The sequence below is a fragment of the Papio anubis genome, chromosome 6 (genome assembly GCF_008728515.1).
Source record: "Papio anubis isolate 15944 chromosome 6, Panubis1.0, whole genome shotgun sequence".
Classification (NCBI taxonomy): domain Eukaryota; kingdom Metazoa; phylum Chordata; class Mammalia; order Primates; family Cercopithecidae; genus Papio; species Papio anubis.
The window spans coordinates 16,168,040-16,180,467 of record NC_044981.1 but is presented as its reverse complement, the minus strand read 5'-3'; positions in this window follow the sequence as shown (position 1 = coordinate 16,180,467).

Below are 12,428 nucleotides of genomic sequence, written 5' to 3'. Positions count from 1 at the left end.
AGAAATAGACCCTTTGTCCTGAGTTTCTTATAGTGTGGATTTTTCTGGTTTCATCCCCATAGTGTTGCTTAACATGTTCCTCTGTCCTCTGTATTTCCTGTTAGATACGAGGCTTGGACAGATTTCTTTTCTTTTTTTTTTTTTTTTTTGCAAGACTATTATATAGGTAATGTGGAATACTTCCATCAAGAGTCATAAAATGTCACTTTCTAAATGTTACCTGCCATTGTTGATCATTGCTGAGAAACATTAGCTCCTTAGTGATTCAAATAGTGATATTTTAATTATTCCTTCTTCATTCATTGGGTAGATTACTTATGCAAAAAGAAACTTACCCTTTTTAATATTTGGTTACACTGAGATACAGTTCATATAGAAAAGGAAAGAAAAAAAATGCTTGATTCTTTCTCCCTATTGATCAGTTTTCGAAACAGTGCATTGGTTCTCTAGAGCCTCTAAAGAATACCAAATGTGTTTCTGTTTTGGTGTTATTATAAACCAATGGATTTAAACACAGTCCATGTGTTTCAACAAACATTTCCTATCGGTTTACATTCATTTTAATTCTCCTCTTTATTGATGCTCAAATCTGTTCCTCTTTGCTCAATAAGAGCTCTTGAGCCTTAAAAAAAAAATCCCAGTCATTTTCCTGCCACTTGGTATGACAAGATGTTCTATGCTCATCTTGTACATTTCCAGCTCCAGATATGAAATCAGCCATTTCTCCAAGGTGCCCTGGTTTCTTTTAGTGTGAAATGGTATTTAGAAACCACAATCTAAATATGACCTTTCTGAGTTTAATATAGACAAAATCTCCTCAGGCTTCAATTATTTCATATAACAAAAAGCAGAAACCAAAACACTTTATTTGAATGTGGTCAATTTATTTTCTTACTTTCAATTTTCTCATTTGTAAAATGCAGATGATAATAATCCTTGCTTATAGGTTTTGGTGCAGATTAGACAAATCAATACATGGTAAAACATTTAGAATAGCACCTGTGTGAGGTAGCACTTAATAAATGTTAATGATAGTGGTGATTGAACACAGCATTAGCTTTATATTCAGATCTCGATATATGGTGATTTATTTTAAGATCAAAATATTTTTCTTTGACAACTAGCAACTCTCCTTGATTATCCATCCAGACATCCCAAATTCACTTGACCTGCTTTCAGCATTCACATTATTGGAGCAGGGTTCAATGAAAGAAGTCAAGGAGAAAGAGCAACCAACTTCAAAGTTATTTTTGCTTCTTAGAAGACCATCTGCTGTCATGACCCATTTCACGACATGCAAATTCATCAGCTGAGCTCAATTTCCCTTGAATCAGTGGCCCAGTAAATATAATTACTCTGCTAATTTTAAATTCCAAATGGTCAGCTCAGGTTAAAGAATGCCCATTCAGCAGTTAAAATTCTATAACTAATTGAGAAAACAGAGGGTCTACATGCCAGGATTTTGACAGAGAAGCAGGGAACAATTTTGTTTCTTGTCACCTCCTAGGCCTCTGGCACACAACAAATAGGAACATTTCCAGATATTTTCCTCTGAATTTTGTGTGTGTGTATGTGTTGGAAATAGCAACTTGACACTTCAGAGAATGGGCAAGGAAATGTGTCTTCACAAACCTTGTCTTTTCGAGACTGGGCTGATCTGTTTAAGAGGAATGGGGTGGTTGGTTCTTGAATAAACTATTCAAAGCCCACATTAAAAATAAATTAATTTGTGACAATGAAATGTTTTCAAAATAATGCATTTGTTCCCTAAAGCCTCTAAGGAACATCAGTGTGTTATTGGACTGGATAATGTATCAAAAATTGCTTTAAAGGATATTATTAGGACAATTGGTAAATTTGGCATAAGATTACAGATTAAGGCATTATGTCAATATCAGATTTTCTGAATTTTATTACTCTCTTGTTCTTAGAAAATATACACTGAAAAAATATACACTGAGGAGTACAGGGTCATGATGTCTGCAAAATACTTTTAAATGACTCAGAAAAAATTAATGTGTGTGTGTGCAGACAGAGAGAGTGAGGAGAGAGTGCATGAATGCACAAGAGCTCACATGTGGCAAAATGTTAAAAATGGATAAAAATTGGTGAATTTGGCCGGGCGCGGTGGCTCAAGCCTGTAATCCCAGCACTTTGGGAGGCCGAGGCGGGTGGATCACGAGGTCAGGAGATCGAGACCATCCTGGCTAACATGGTGAAACCCCGTCTCTACTAAAAATACAAAAAACTAGCCGGGCGTGGTGGCGGGCGCCTGTAGTCCCAGCTACTCGGAGGCTGAGGCGGGAGAATGGCGTGAGCCCGGGAGGTGGAGCTTGCAGTGAGCCGAGATCGCGCCACTGCACTCCAGCCGGGGCAAAGGAGGGGGACCCCCGTTAAAAAAAAAAAAAAAAAAAAAAAAAATTGGTGAATTTGGGTAAAGGGAATAGGAGAGTTCTCCATAGAATTCTTGACAGTCCATTATACATTTAAAATTATTCCTAAATAAAATGTTTGTTTTTGTTTGTTTGTTTGTTTGTTTTGAGACGGGGTCTTACTGTTGCCCAGGCTGGAGTGCAGTGTCACGACCTCTTCTCACTGCAAGCTCCGCCTCCCGGGTTCACACCATTCTCCTGCCTCAGCCTCCTGAGTTACTGGGACTACAGGTGCCTGCCACCACGCCTGGCTAATTTTTTTTTTGTATTTTTAGTGGAGACGGAGTTTCACCGTGTTAGCTAGGGTGGTCTCGATCTCCTGACCTCGTGATCTGCCCGCCTTGTCCTCCCGAAGTGCTGGGATTACAGGCGTGAGCCACAGCGCCCAGCCATAAAATGTTTTTAAAAGTTAATTAATTCTGCAAATGAGTTCAAAAGCCCAGGCCAAAAAAGGTAAGTACATTAAAGGTTACTCAAAAGTCAAATTAAATGTCAACCTATAGTTCGCATCCATGTCTAGTTGTTTGAAAGCCAAATCTGATCATGGCACTGTCCTTGTAAATGGTTCTTGCATTTTTGCCCATGCAGTCTCCTTGGCTGCCGAGTGAATTCCTCTTCAGGCTGGAAGGTCTTCCTTCTCTTTTTCTCCAGGCAGAGCTGACTGTTTCCTCTTCCTCCAACTTAGGAAGTAACCATATTATAGGACACTATATTTTGTATGTTCATTTGTAAGGCTATCTCTCCCAGAAGACTGAACAGAAATTTATAGAGGGTAGATAACATGAGTTACTCATTTTTTTATTAGTCCAGCAACTCTGGCATAATGTAAGTTCTCAATTTGTGCTGACTGCATGCGTGAATGAGTGAATGAATGAGCAGATAACATCTGAGCTTGACCTAGATGAATGAAAAGAAATAAAAATACAATATAATCAGGATTTATTTATCTTACATGCCTGAAGTTCATAGCTGATAAGAGGCTGGAACTTGAGCAGGCCCAGATCTGCCCACTTCAGAACTCATGTGAATTCCATTAAGTTGGAGAGGCAGGATTGGGCAGAGAAAACGAGACCTGGAATTGGGTATTAATCTATAGGATGTAGATGATCAGCAGTACTTGTCTATGTGCAGTAGGATTGTTTAACAGAAAGGTAAATTAAGGGCTTGGACCTGTGCCTGACTCTTGGTGAGCACCCCACAAATATTAACTATTAGTAGTCTTGGGAAAGACATTTAACCATTGACTTGATGGTGATATTATTATCTGGCTTTGCATCTTCTGGAATTTTCATTTCTGAAGAGTTTTGATTAATGGCTCAATGCTGATAAAAGGAGTTCTCGATGTGGTTCTGTATTGAAATGGTAGGAATTTCTAGCTTTTAAAAATTCTACCATATACCAGCTTTGTGACTTTCAGATGAATTATTTAGGTAATCTCTCTTGCCTCTGTGTCTTCATCTGTAAATGGGAATAATAATTGTGCCAATATCCTAGGGTTGTTATGAGGATTACATGTTTAACATATACAATGCAGTTGTCTTTTTGTTTTGAGACAGACTGTCTGTCACCTAGACTGGAGGGCAGTGGCATGAACACAGCTCACTGCAGCCTTGACCTCCTAGGCTGAAGCAATCTTTCTGCCTCAGCCTCCCGTGTAGCTGGAACCACAGGTGCACACCACCTCGCCTGGCTAATTTTTTTATTTATTTGTAGAGATGGAGTCTCACTCTATTGCTCAGGCTAGTCTCAAATTCCTGGGCTCAAGTGATCCTCCTGCCTCAACCTCTCAAAGTGCTGGGATTATAGGTGTGAGCCACTGCACCCAGCTACAATGCAGTTTTTGTTCTCATTTGCCTTCCCCAAATGAGATATTATATGTAAATTTGGTATAGTACCAATTCATTTATTTTAGTGGCTGCGTAATAGCCATAATGTGGGTATACAGATTTTTAATTTATTGGCCATCATCCAACTAATCAGCATTTGCTTTATTTACAGTTTTTCGCAAAGAATAATGCATTACAAATCCTATGCGTGTGCTTGTTTGGGAGAAAAAAACAACCTGGTAGACAGATTGGAGGTATGCAGCTCAATGAATTTTTACACCAAACATACCCATATAATCAGCTTCTAGATCAAGAAATAGAACATTACCAGCTCCCCAGAAGTCTTCATCTTATCCACTTGTAGTCATTAACAGCTACCTTCTAATTTCTATGTTTTGTGTGTTTGGAGGTTGTATATAAATGGAAGTATGCATTTGTATGCTGTTGTGCCTGGCTTCTTTTGAGAGATTCAATCCTATTGATGCTTGGAGTGTTCATTCTTATTCCTGTACAGTATACCACTGAAAGAATATGAGAATCCATCTGGCCATTCTAGTCTTCAAAGATACTGGGTATCGTCTTTGTTCGTTTTGTTCTGCTATAACAGGATACCTGAAACTGGGTAATTTATAAAGAACAGAACTTTATATCATAGTTCTAGGTGCTGGGAAGTCCAAGACCAAGGCCTCTTTAATCCTGAGCCCAGGATTAAAAGGAATAGCATACAAAATGGCATTCTCTGGAGGGGAGGAACATTGTTCCTCACATAACAGAAGAGAGCAGCCGAGAGAGTGACAGAAGGCCAAATTCATCCTTTTATAGCAGCACCAATCTCACTCTTGAGGGTGGAGCTGTTATGGCCTAATCGTCTTTTCAAGAGCCCACCTCTAAATACTGGTCCACTGGCAATTAGATTTCGACATGAGTCTTGCAGGGGACAAGCATTCAAACTATAACTGTTAGTTTCCAGGTTTAGACTTCTGTGAATAGTGTTGCAGTCACTATTCTTCTGCATTGCTTCTGGTGGGCATATGCACACATCTCCGTGGAGCGTATACCAAGAGTGGTATTTCTACATCACAAGGTATTCATGTTCAGATTTGGAAGACACTGGCAAACAGGATTTCAAAGTGATTGCATTAGTACACACTGCCACTAGCAGTGTGTGTTTTTTTTTCAATTTTTTAAAAGTTTTTTTATTTTCAAGACGGAGTCTCGCTCTGTTGCCCAGGCTGGAGGGCAGTGGCACAATCTCGGCTCACTGCAACCTCAGCCTCCTGGGTTCAAACGATTCTCCTGCCTCAGCCTCCCGAGTAGCTGGGATTACAGGCACGCACCACCACGCCTGGCTAATTTTTGTATTTTTAGTAGAGATGGGGTTTCGCCATGTTGGCCAGGCTGGTCTCGAACTCCAGACCCCAGGTAATCTGCCCCTCTCGGCCTCTCAAAGTGCTGGGATTACAGGCTTGAGCCACCACACCCGGCCAGTGTGTGTTAGTTTTCATTGTTCTACACTCTTGCCAAAACTTGGCAATTTTCTGGTACATAAGTTTTTTCTTCTAGGGACAGAGTCTGGGGAGTAATTGCTAAGTCAGTATATTTATGTGCATTTAACTTAAACAGATGTAGCTAGACTGTTTCCCATAAAGTTTATATGACTACATTTTCACCAGGAATATGAAAGAATACTCTTCTCTGTATATTTCCAGCAACAAGAAATAGTAGTGGTCTTTGAACATTTTGCCATTCTAATGGGTAGAAAATATTACATTGTTATTTTAATTTGAATTCCTTACTATTAGTTAATTTTTTTTTTTTTTTTTTTTTGAGATGGAGTCTCATTCTTGTTGACCAGGCTGGAGTGCAATGGTGCAATCTTGGCTCACTGCAACCTCCACCTCCCGGGTTCAAGCAATTCTCCTGCCTCAACCTCTCGAGTAGCTGGGATTACAGGCACGCACCACCACTCCCAGCTAATTTTGTATTTTTAATAGAGACGGGGTTTCTCCATGTTGGTCAGGCTGTCTCGAACTCCCAACCTCAGGTGATCTGCCCGCCTCGGCCTCCCAAAGTGCTGGGATTACAGGCGTGAGCCGCTACGCCCGGCCACTATTAGTTAATTTTTATATTTGTTGGCCACTTGGATTTGATCTTCCATGAACTGTCTTTTTAATAGATAATAGGTTACTGAATTCATGACCTATTAGAAAAGATTAAAGGAATGATTTTAGCCCAGGGAAGAAAAGACCCAAGGGAAACTGCATTAGCTGTCTCTGGATATCTGAAGGCTGATGTTCTAAAGAATCCATGTATTTTATGTATCTCTTGTAGGCCGAGCTGAGAACAATGAATGGAAGTTCAAGGTAACATTTTAAATTAAATTTAGAAAGGATTTTGAAAAACATTATTACGATTTTTTTCTTTAATTATACTTTAAGTTCTGGGATACATGTGCAGAACATGCAGGTTTGTTACATAGGTACACACGTGCCATGGTGGTTTGCTGCACCCATCAACCCGTCATCTACATTAGTTATTTCTCCTAATGCTATCCCTTCCCTAACCCGCCACCCCCGACAGGCCTCGGTGTGTGATGTTCCCCTTCCTATGTCCATGTGTTCTTATTGTTCAGCTTCCACTTATGAGTGAGAACATGCAGTGTTTGGTTTTCTGTTCTTGTGTTAGTTTACTGAGAACAGTGATTTCCAGCTTCATCCATGTCACTGCAAAGGACACGAACTCATCTTTTGTTTTTTTATTTTATTATTTTTTATTTTATTTAGATTTTTTGGGGGACGGAGTCTCGCTGTGTCGCCCAGGTTGGAGTTCAGTGGCGTGATCTCGGCTCACTGCAAGCTCTGCCTCCTGGGTTCACGCCATTCCCCTGCCTCAGCCTTCCAAGTAGCTGGGACTACAGGTGCCCACCACCACACCCAGCTAATTTTTTTGTATTTTTAGTAGAGACGGGGTTTCAACATATTCACCAGGATGGTCTCAACCTTCTGACATTGTGATCCGCCTGCCTCAGCCTCCCAAAGTGCTGGGATTACAGGCATGAGCCACTGTGCCCGGCCGAACTCATCCTTTTTTATGGCTGCATAGTATTCCATGGTGTAGAAAGGATTTTTAAACCTAGTGTTATCCCAGCAGCTGAGTGCAGTGGCTCATGCTTGTAATCCCAGCTACTCAGGAGGCTGGGGAGGGAGGATCACTTGAGCCCAGGCATTCAAGATCAGCCCAGGCCACATAATGGGATCTTCTCTCTTCAAAAAATAAGTAAAATAAAAGATATTATTACCCCATTAAAACACACTTTCTCCAGCTGGGTGTGGTGGCTTATCCCTGTAATCCTAGCACTTTGGGAAGCCAAGGTGGACAGATTGCCTGAGCTCAGGAGTGCAAGACCAGCATGGGCAACATGGTGAGGCCTCTTGTCTCTATTAAAAATACAAAAAATTAGCCAGGCATGGTGGTGCATGCTTGTGGTCCCAGCTACTTGCGAGGCTGAGGCAGGAGAATCACTTGAACCCAGGAAGCAGAGGTTGCAGTGAGCTGAGATTATACCACTGCACTCCAGCCTGGGTGACAGAGTGAGGCCCTGTCTCCAAAAAAATACAAAACAAAACAAAAAACCACGCTTTCTCCAATGTTGTTCCTGTGTGTGTCCCTGAGGAGAATGCCTTGCCTGCTTACCGGTCAGGGGTGTGTAGGACGGGATTCCTGCACTGAGTTAGAGATGGTCTTGGATAAGAGGTTGCAAAATCAGGTTAGGCCCAATAATCAATTTAGAAAACTTAAAATGCAGATTCCCAGTGTCCTGCCTTTAAGCTTTTGCAAAGAAGGCCCAGGGAGGGCCCCAGGAATCTGTGTTTTGAAAACACTTACTAAGTGATTCTCACGTAGCCTGTGTACAGACCAACACTTGAGAAATACCAGACCAGATGACCTCTAGAATCCCTTTGAGTTTTAAAGCGGCAGATTTTATCAGCTGCTAGGTTAGTGATGTTGTTTAATACAAAATGTGGTAAGTTCAGATAAAAAAGGACTGTAAACAGCCCATCCACAGTTCCACAGCCCTCTGACTAGTACCTCCCTAAGGAAATACAAGGAATATGTTTTCCTTCTACAAATTAATGTGTCCCAACTATAATCCTCATACAAATAAAACTACCTGTGAAATTATGAGTTACAGGTTAATAATTTGTAGACAAAGTATCTTTGGAATTCTGCAAAGGTGAGGGATAGTCAAGATTTCACATGTGAATTCTATAAGGAGACAAATAAATACCCTGGTGAAAATGAACCATCGTTAAAGAGAATAAGCTTTGCAGTCACAGGTTTGGTTCCACTCTTCACTTCCATCTCCTTATCTGTAAAGTGGGAACAAAAATACAATATCTGCTTTAAGGAGATTTCCCCCAGGGATATGTGGATAATGGGGTAATAGGACATCACATAAAATGACCAGCACAACACTTGGTACATAGGAATACTTAATAACTATGAATTCCCTTTCATATTTTCCCTTATGGAGTCAGCACAAGCCACGCTATTTTTAATACAGCTAGTTCTCTTTTTTCTATAATTCAATAGGTCAGAAAATAGATTTGATCTTGATATGGCTGCTTAAAAGTATTACAAGCATTTCAAAATATTTGGCTCCTTCTTTGATAATTAATGAAAGTACATAGTGTTTTAACTCTAGATGTTCATCAAACATTTCAAGGATATTTAAAAGGAGGTATTTATATTCAAGTAAGAGAAATATTTGGTCTTAACAAGAACATTTCCAAAGGTTATAAAATGAAGGCTATTTTCAGAGTGTCCTCATCTGTTCCAACATGACTGGATAAATTAACTCATTCTTTATCCTTCAGCTAATTACTCTGGCTTTCAGCTATTTCTTTTGGTCTGCCATTCAGTTAGTCTTAAGTTTAATTGTATTACTAATTCCCTCTGCTAATCTAAGAAACTGAAACCACAGCCTGGCCAAGTTTCTATTAAAAATATAGGAATTTGAACCTTGGTCACTGAGTCTCAGGTTGTTGTAAGGGGCAGCTTCCTCTTAGCATAACACGTAACACCTAGAATTATTTCCCTTGGACCAGCTGAGCAAATAGGTAAGTCAGACTTAATTTTAATGAGGTCCCTGAACACAAGGGATTTGTCTTAATTGTTTTTGTAAAATAAGTGCGTGGTCCGTAGTATAATAGGTACTCAGATAAATGAAAGAATGAGTGAATGAGATCTAGGAGCTAAGAATTGGAAGCCAGGAATACTGAGGTGAAAAAGCTAAAAAGAGCAGTACTCAGTAGAGTCTGGCGCTAGGAATATGGAAAACCGGAGAGTCCCTAAACAGGCTTCTTATATTATGGTTCAATACAATGGCAGATTGTCAGGCAAAGAAGGGAAGAAATATGTTTCAGAATTCTTGAGAGAGTATCGTCTGGGTCTGGAAGAAATACTTTAATAAGCTATTTGAGGCAGCAGATGCGAACCCTGAGGGACCTGGTATGGCATGGGCATAGTTGCCTGTATAAGGCAGGGAGAAGAGACTTATTTAGAACTCTGGAATGATGAGGGGAGGGGAAGAGTGAGTGGTAAGAGGGCCCTGAACCTACCCAAACACTCCTGTGCTACCACAGGGATCAAGTCTACAAAACAATCAGAGATGCTTGCTGTGGTTGAACTTCTGCTAAAACAAGAGAAGAGGCAGATTGGCATGCTGGTTTTCATCGTTGTTATTTGTTTGTTTGTTTATTTTTGGAGACAGGGTCTCACTCTGTCATCCAGGCTGGAGTGCAGCAGTGGAGTAATCTTGGCTCACTGCAACCTCCACTTCCTAGGCTCAAACCATCCTCCCACCTCAGCCTCCTGAGTAGCTGGGACCACAGGCACGCACCACCATGCCTGAGTAATTTTTTTCTTGGTTTGTTTGGAAAGATGGGATTTCACCATGTTTCCCAGCCTGGTCTCAAATTCCTAGGCTCAAGGGATCCGCCTGCCCTGACCTCCCGAAGTGCTGGAATTCCAGCATGCCTGGAATTCCATCATGGTGCTGGAGCCACCATGCCTGGCCAGCAAACTGTTTAAGGTGATGCAAAACAGTGGCAGCTGGGATCTGAGAGTGCTGAGACAGAGAGGCGGGAGGAAACAAGGTGTGTGCAAGAGTTTGACAGAAATCATGGGGAAGGCATCAGCTTATCCTAGCCAGACAATTAGAGTTTAGGCCAAGTTGATCAAATCTCTGAGGGCGGGGAGTCCCTGCTGACATCTTGATGACATGAGTAGGTGACCAAAAAGTTCTCAGAGGAAAGGTGAATGAGCCCTTCTATAGGGTGTCTTTTCCTGTGCCAAGTGTTGGCACTTAGTTTACTGAACTAATGTCCATTGACATCCATTGTGTTCCTGAGACTGTAGCAGGCAAGGGAGACAAGAATCACTATAATATTACTACTACTAAATGTAAATATACACTAAATTACATACATTATATGATATATGTTTATATATACATATACCATATATATCATGTCTGTGTATATATACTGTGTGTGTATGTATCTAGTGTGTATATGTGTGTATGTGTATTAGTATTACTAATGCTAGTACTTTTTTCTCCAGAAGCTTATAATCCATCTAGTAGGATGGGATAAAACAAGCTTACTAATAATATTGTTGCAAAGAATTATCTAAGTTCCCTGAGATTCAAAGCACTATAGAGGCTCAAAAGAAGGAGAAATTACTTCAGACTGAAAAGGGCTCATGAAGGAGGTAGCTTCTGAGTTCAGATGGATGAGGAAGCAAAGCCGGATTTCAACAGGTGGGGGTTTTATATGAGGGCATTTCAAGAGTTTGGGATAGCAAGAGTGAAGAAATCCAGATGAGAAGACGTACATTGTTGCTGGAAGAAGCAGTGCAAATGTGTTTGGTTGAGCAGAGGGAACATGGCTTCCTTCTCCTGGTTCTTGGCCCCAGGAGTCTGGTCATTAAACTATCTCTGTTTCTCAGAAGAGCTCAACCATGTTGCCAAACTTTGACCAACATTCAATAGTGACTGGACTCATTATTCACTTTGTAACTGATCTAGACCTGGCACTCTTACTTTTGGCTCATTTCACTGCTGTCCTAGGATAAGACAAGTTCAGTTAAGATTTGTTATCTATGATGCTTAAAGAAGAGAAAGGACCAAAACACGCCCTGAAAGACCCATTGCAAGCTTATGGTGTTGACTGATTTCTCTCAAATGAAGTCTGAGCATTCATTCATTCATCAAATATTTATTGAGTTTGTTCGTAGGGTCTGAATGTTCCCAGTTTATACAGAGGGTAGTGTATTAACTGCAGTTCACTGTCTCTATAAAGAGCCAAAGTGATTTCCAGACCCTAGGATTCAAGAACTTTAGGGCTTAATTTGTCTCTATCCTTGAGTTTCCAGACATTCTAAAATTATACAGGGACACTTCTCCCACTTTTCCATATTAAGTAAATAATTCAGACTCACAGAAACTGACATCACTCAAACCAAGCAAAAAGGAAGTCGTTTTGTCTTAAATGCTGCAGAAATTCTGCTGCAGAAAATCAGTGGAGCATCAAAGCAGGTCTCCCATCCGATCTTTCTTCCTGCCATCTGTACCAAGTGAGCAGTTGTTCTTTTGGGCTTCTTGATGGTGCCAGGATTCAGTACATGTTGCCAAAGGCCCTTAATCAAGCTGATGGGTTGAGGACAGAAGGGCAGCTAATTCCTCTTTGGGAAGGTGTACAAAATACTTCTGACTAGGCTACCCCAGTTTCCCACCCAGACTTTTCTGAGCACCAGTGGCCTGTCCTGGAAAGTTTCAAGTTGGACATACAGCCTTGTTTGTTTCCCTTCAAGTTTATGTTCTGGTCTGAGTAGTGAAATCTGCTCAAAGTCCATACTGTTGGAATTGGAGCTTTTGTTTTATGAACTCAGCCGATCTGTGTTCCTGGAAATAATTCCACCCAAAACCAAAATGAGCAGCCTACTCTGCAACACATGCTTTGCTTCCAAAATCTTCATTATTTTTAAGCATGTCCCTAAGATCCCTCTGATGTATCCCTTTTTTGAAATCTTTTAGTTGCACAGAAATGTAAGCCTCAGTAAATAAAATCTAAAAAATTTCAAGTTGCCATATTTTAGGTATTTTTTC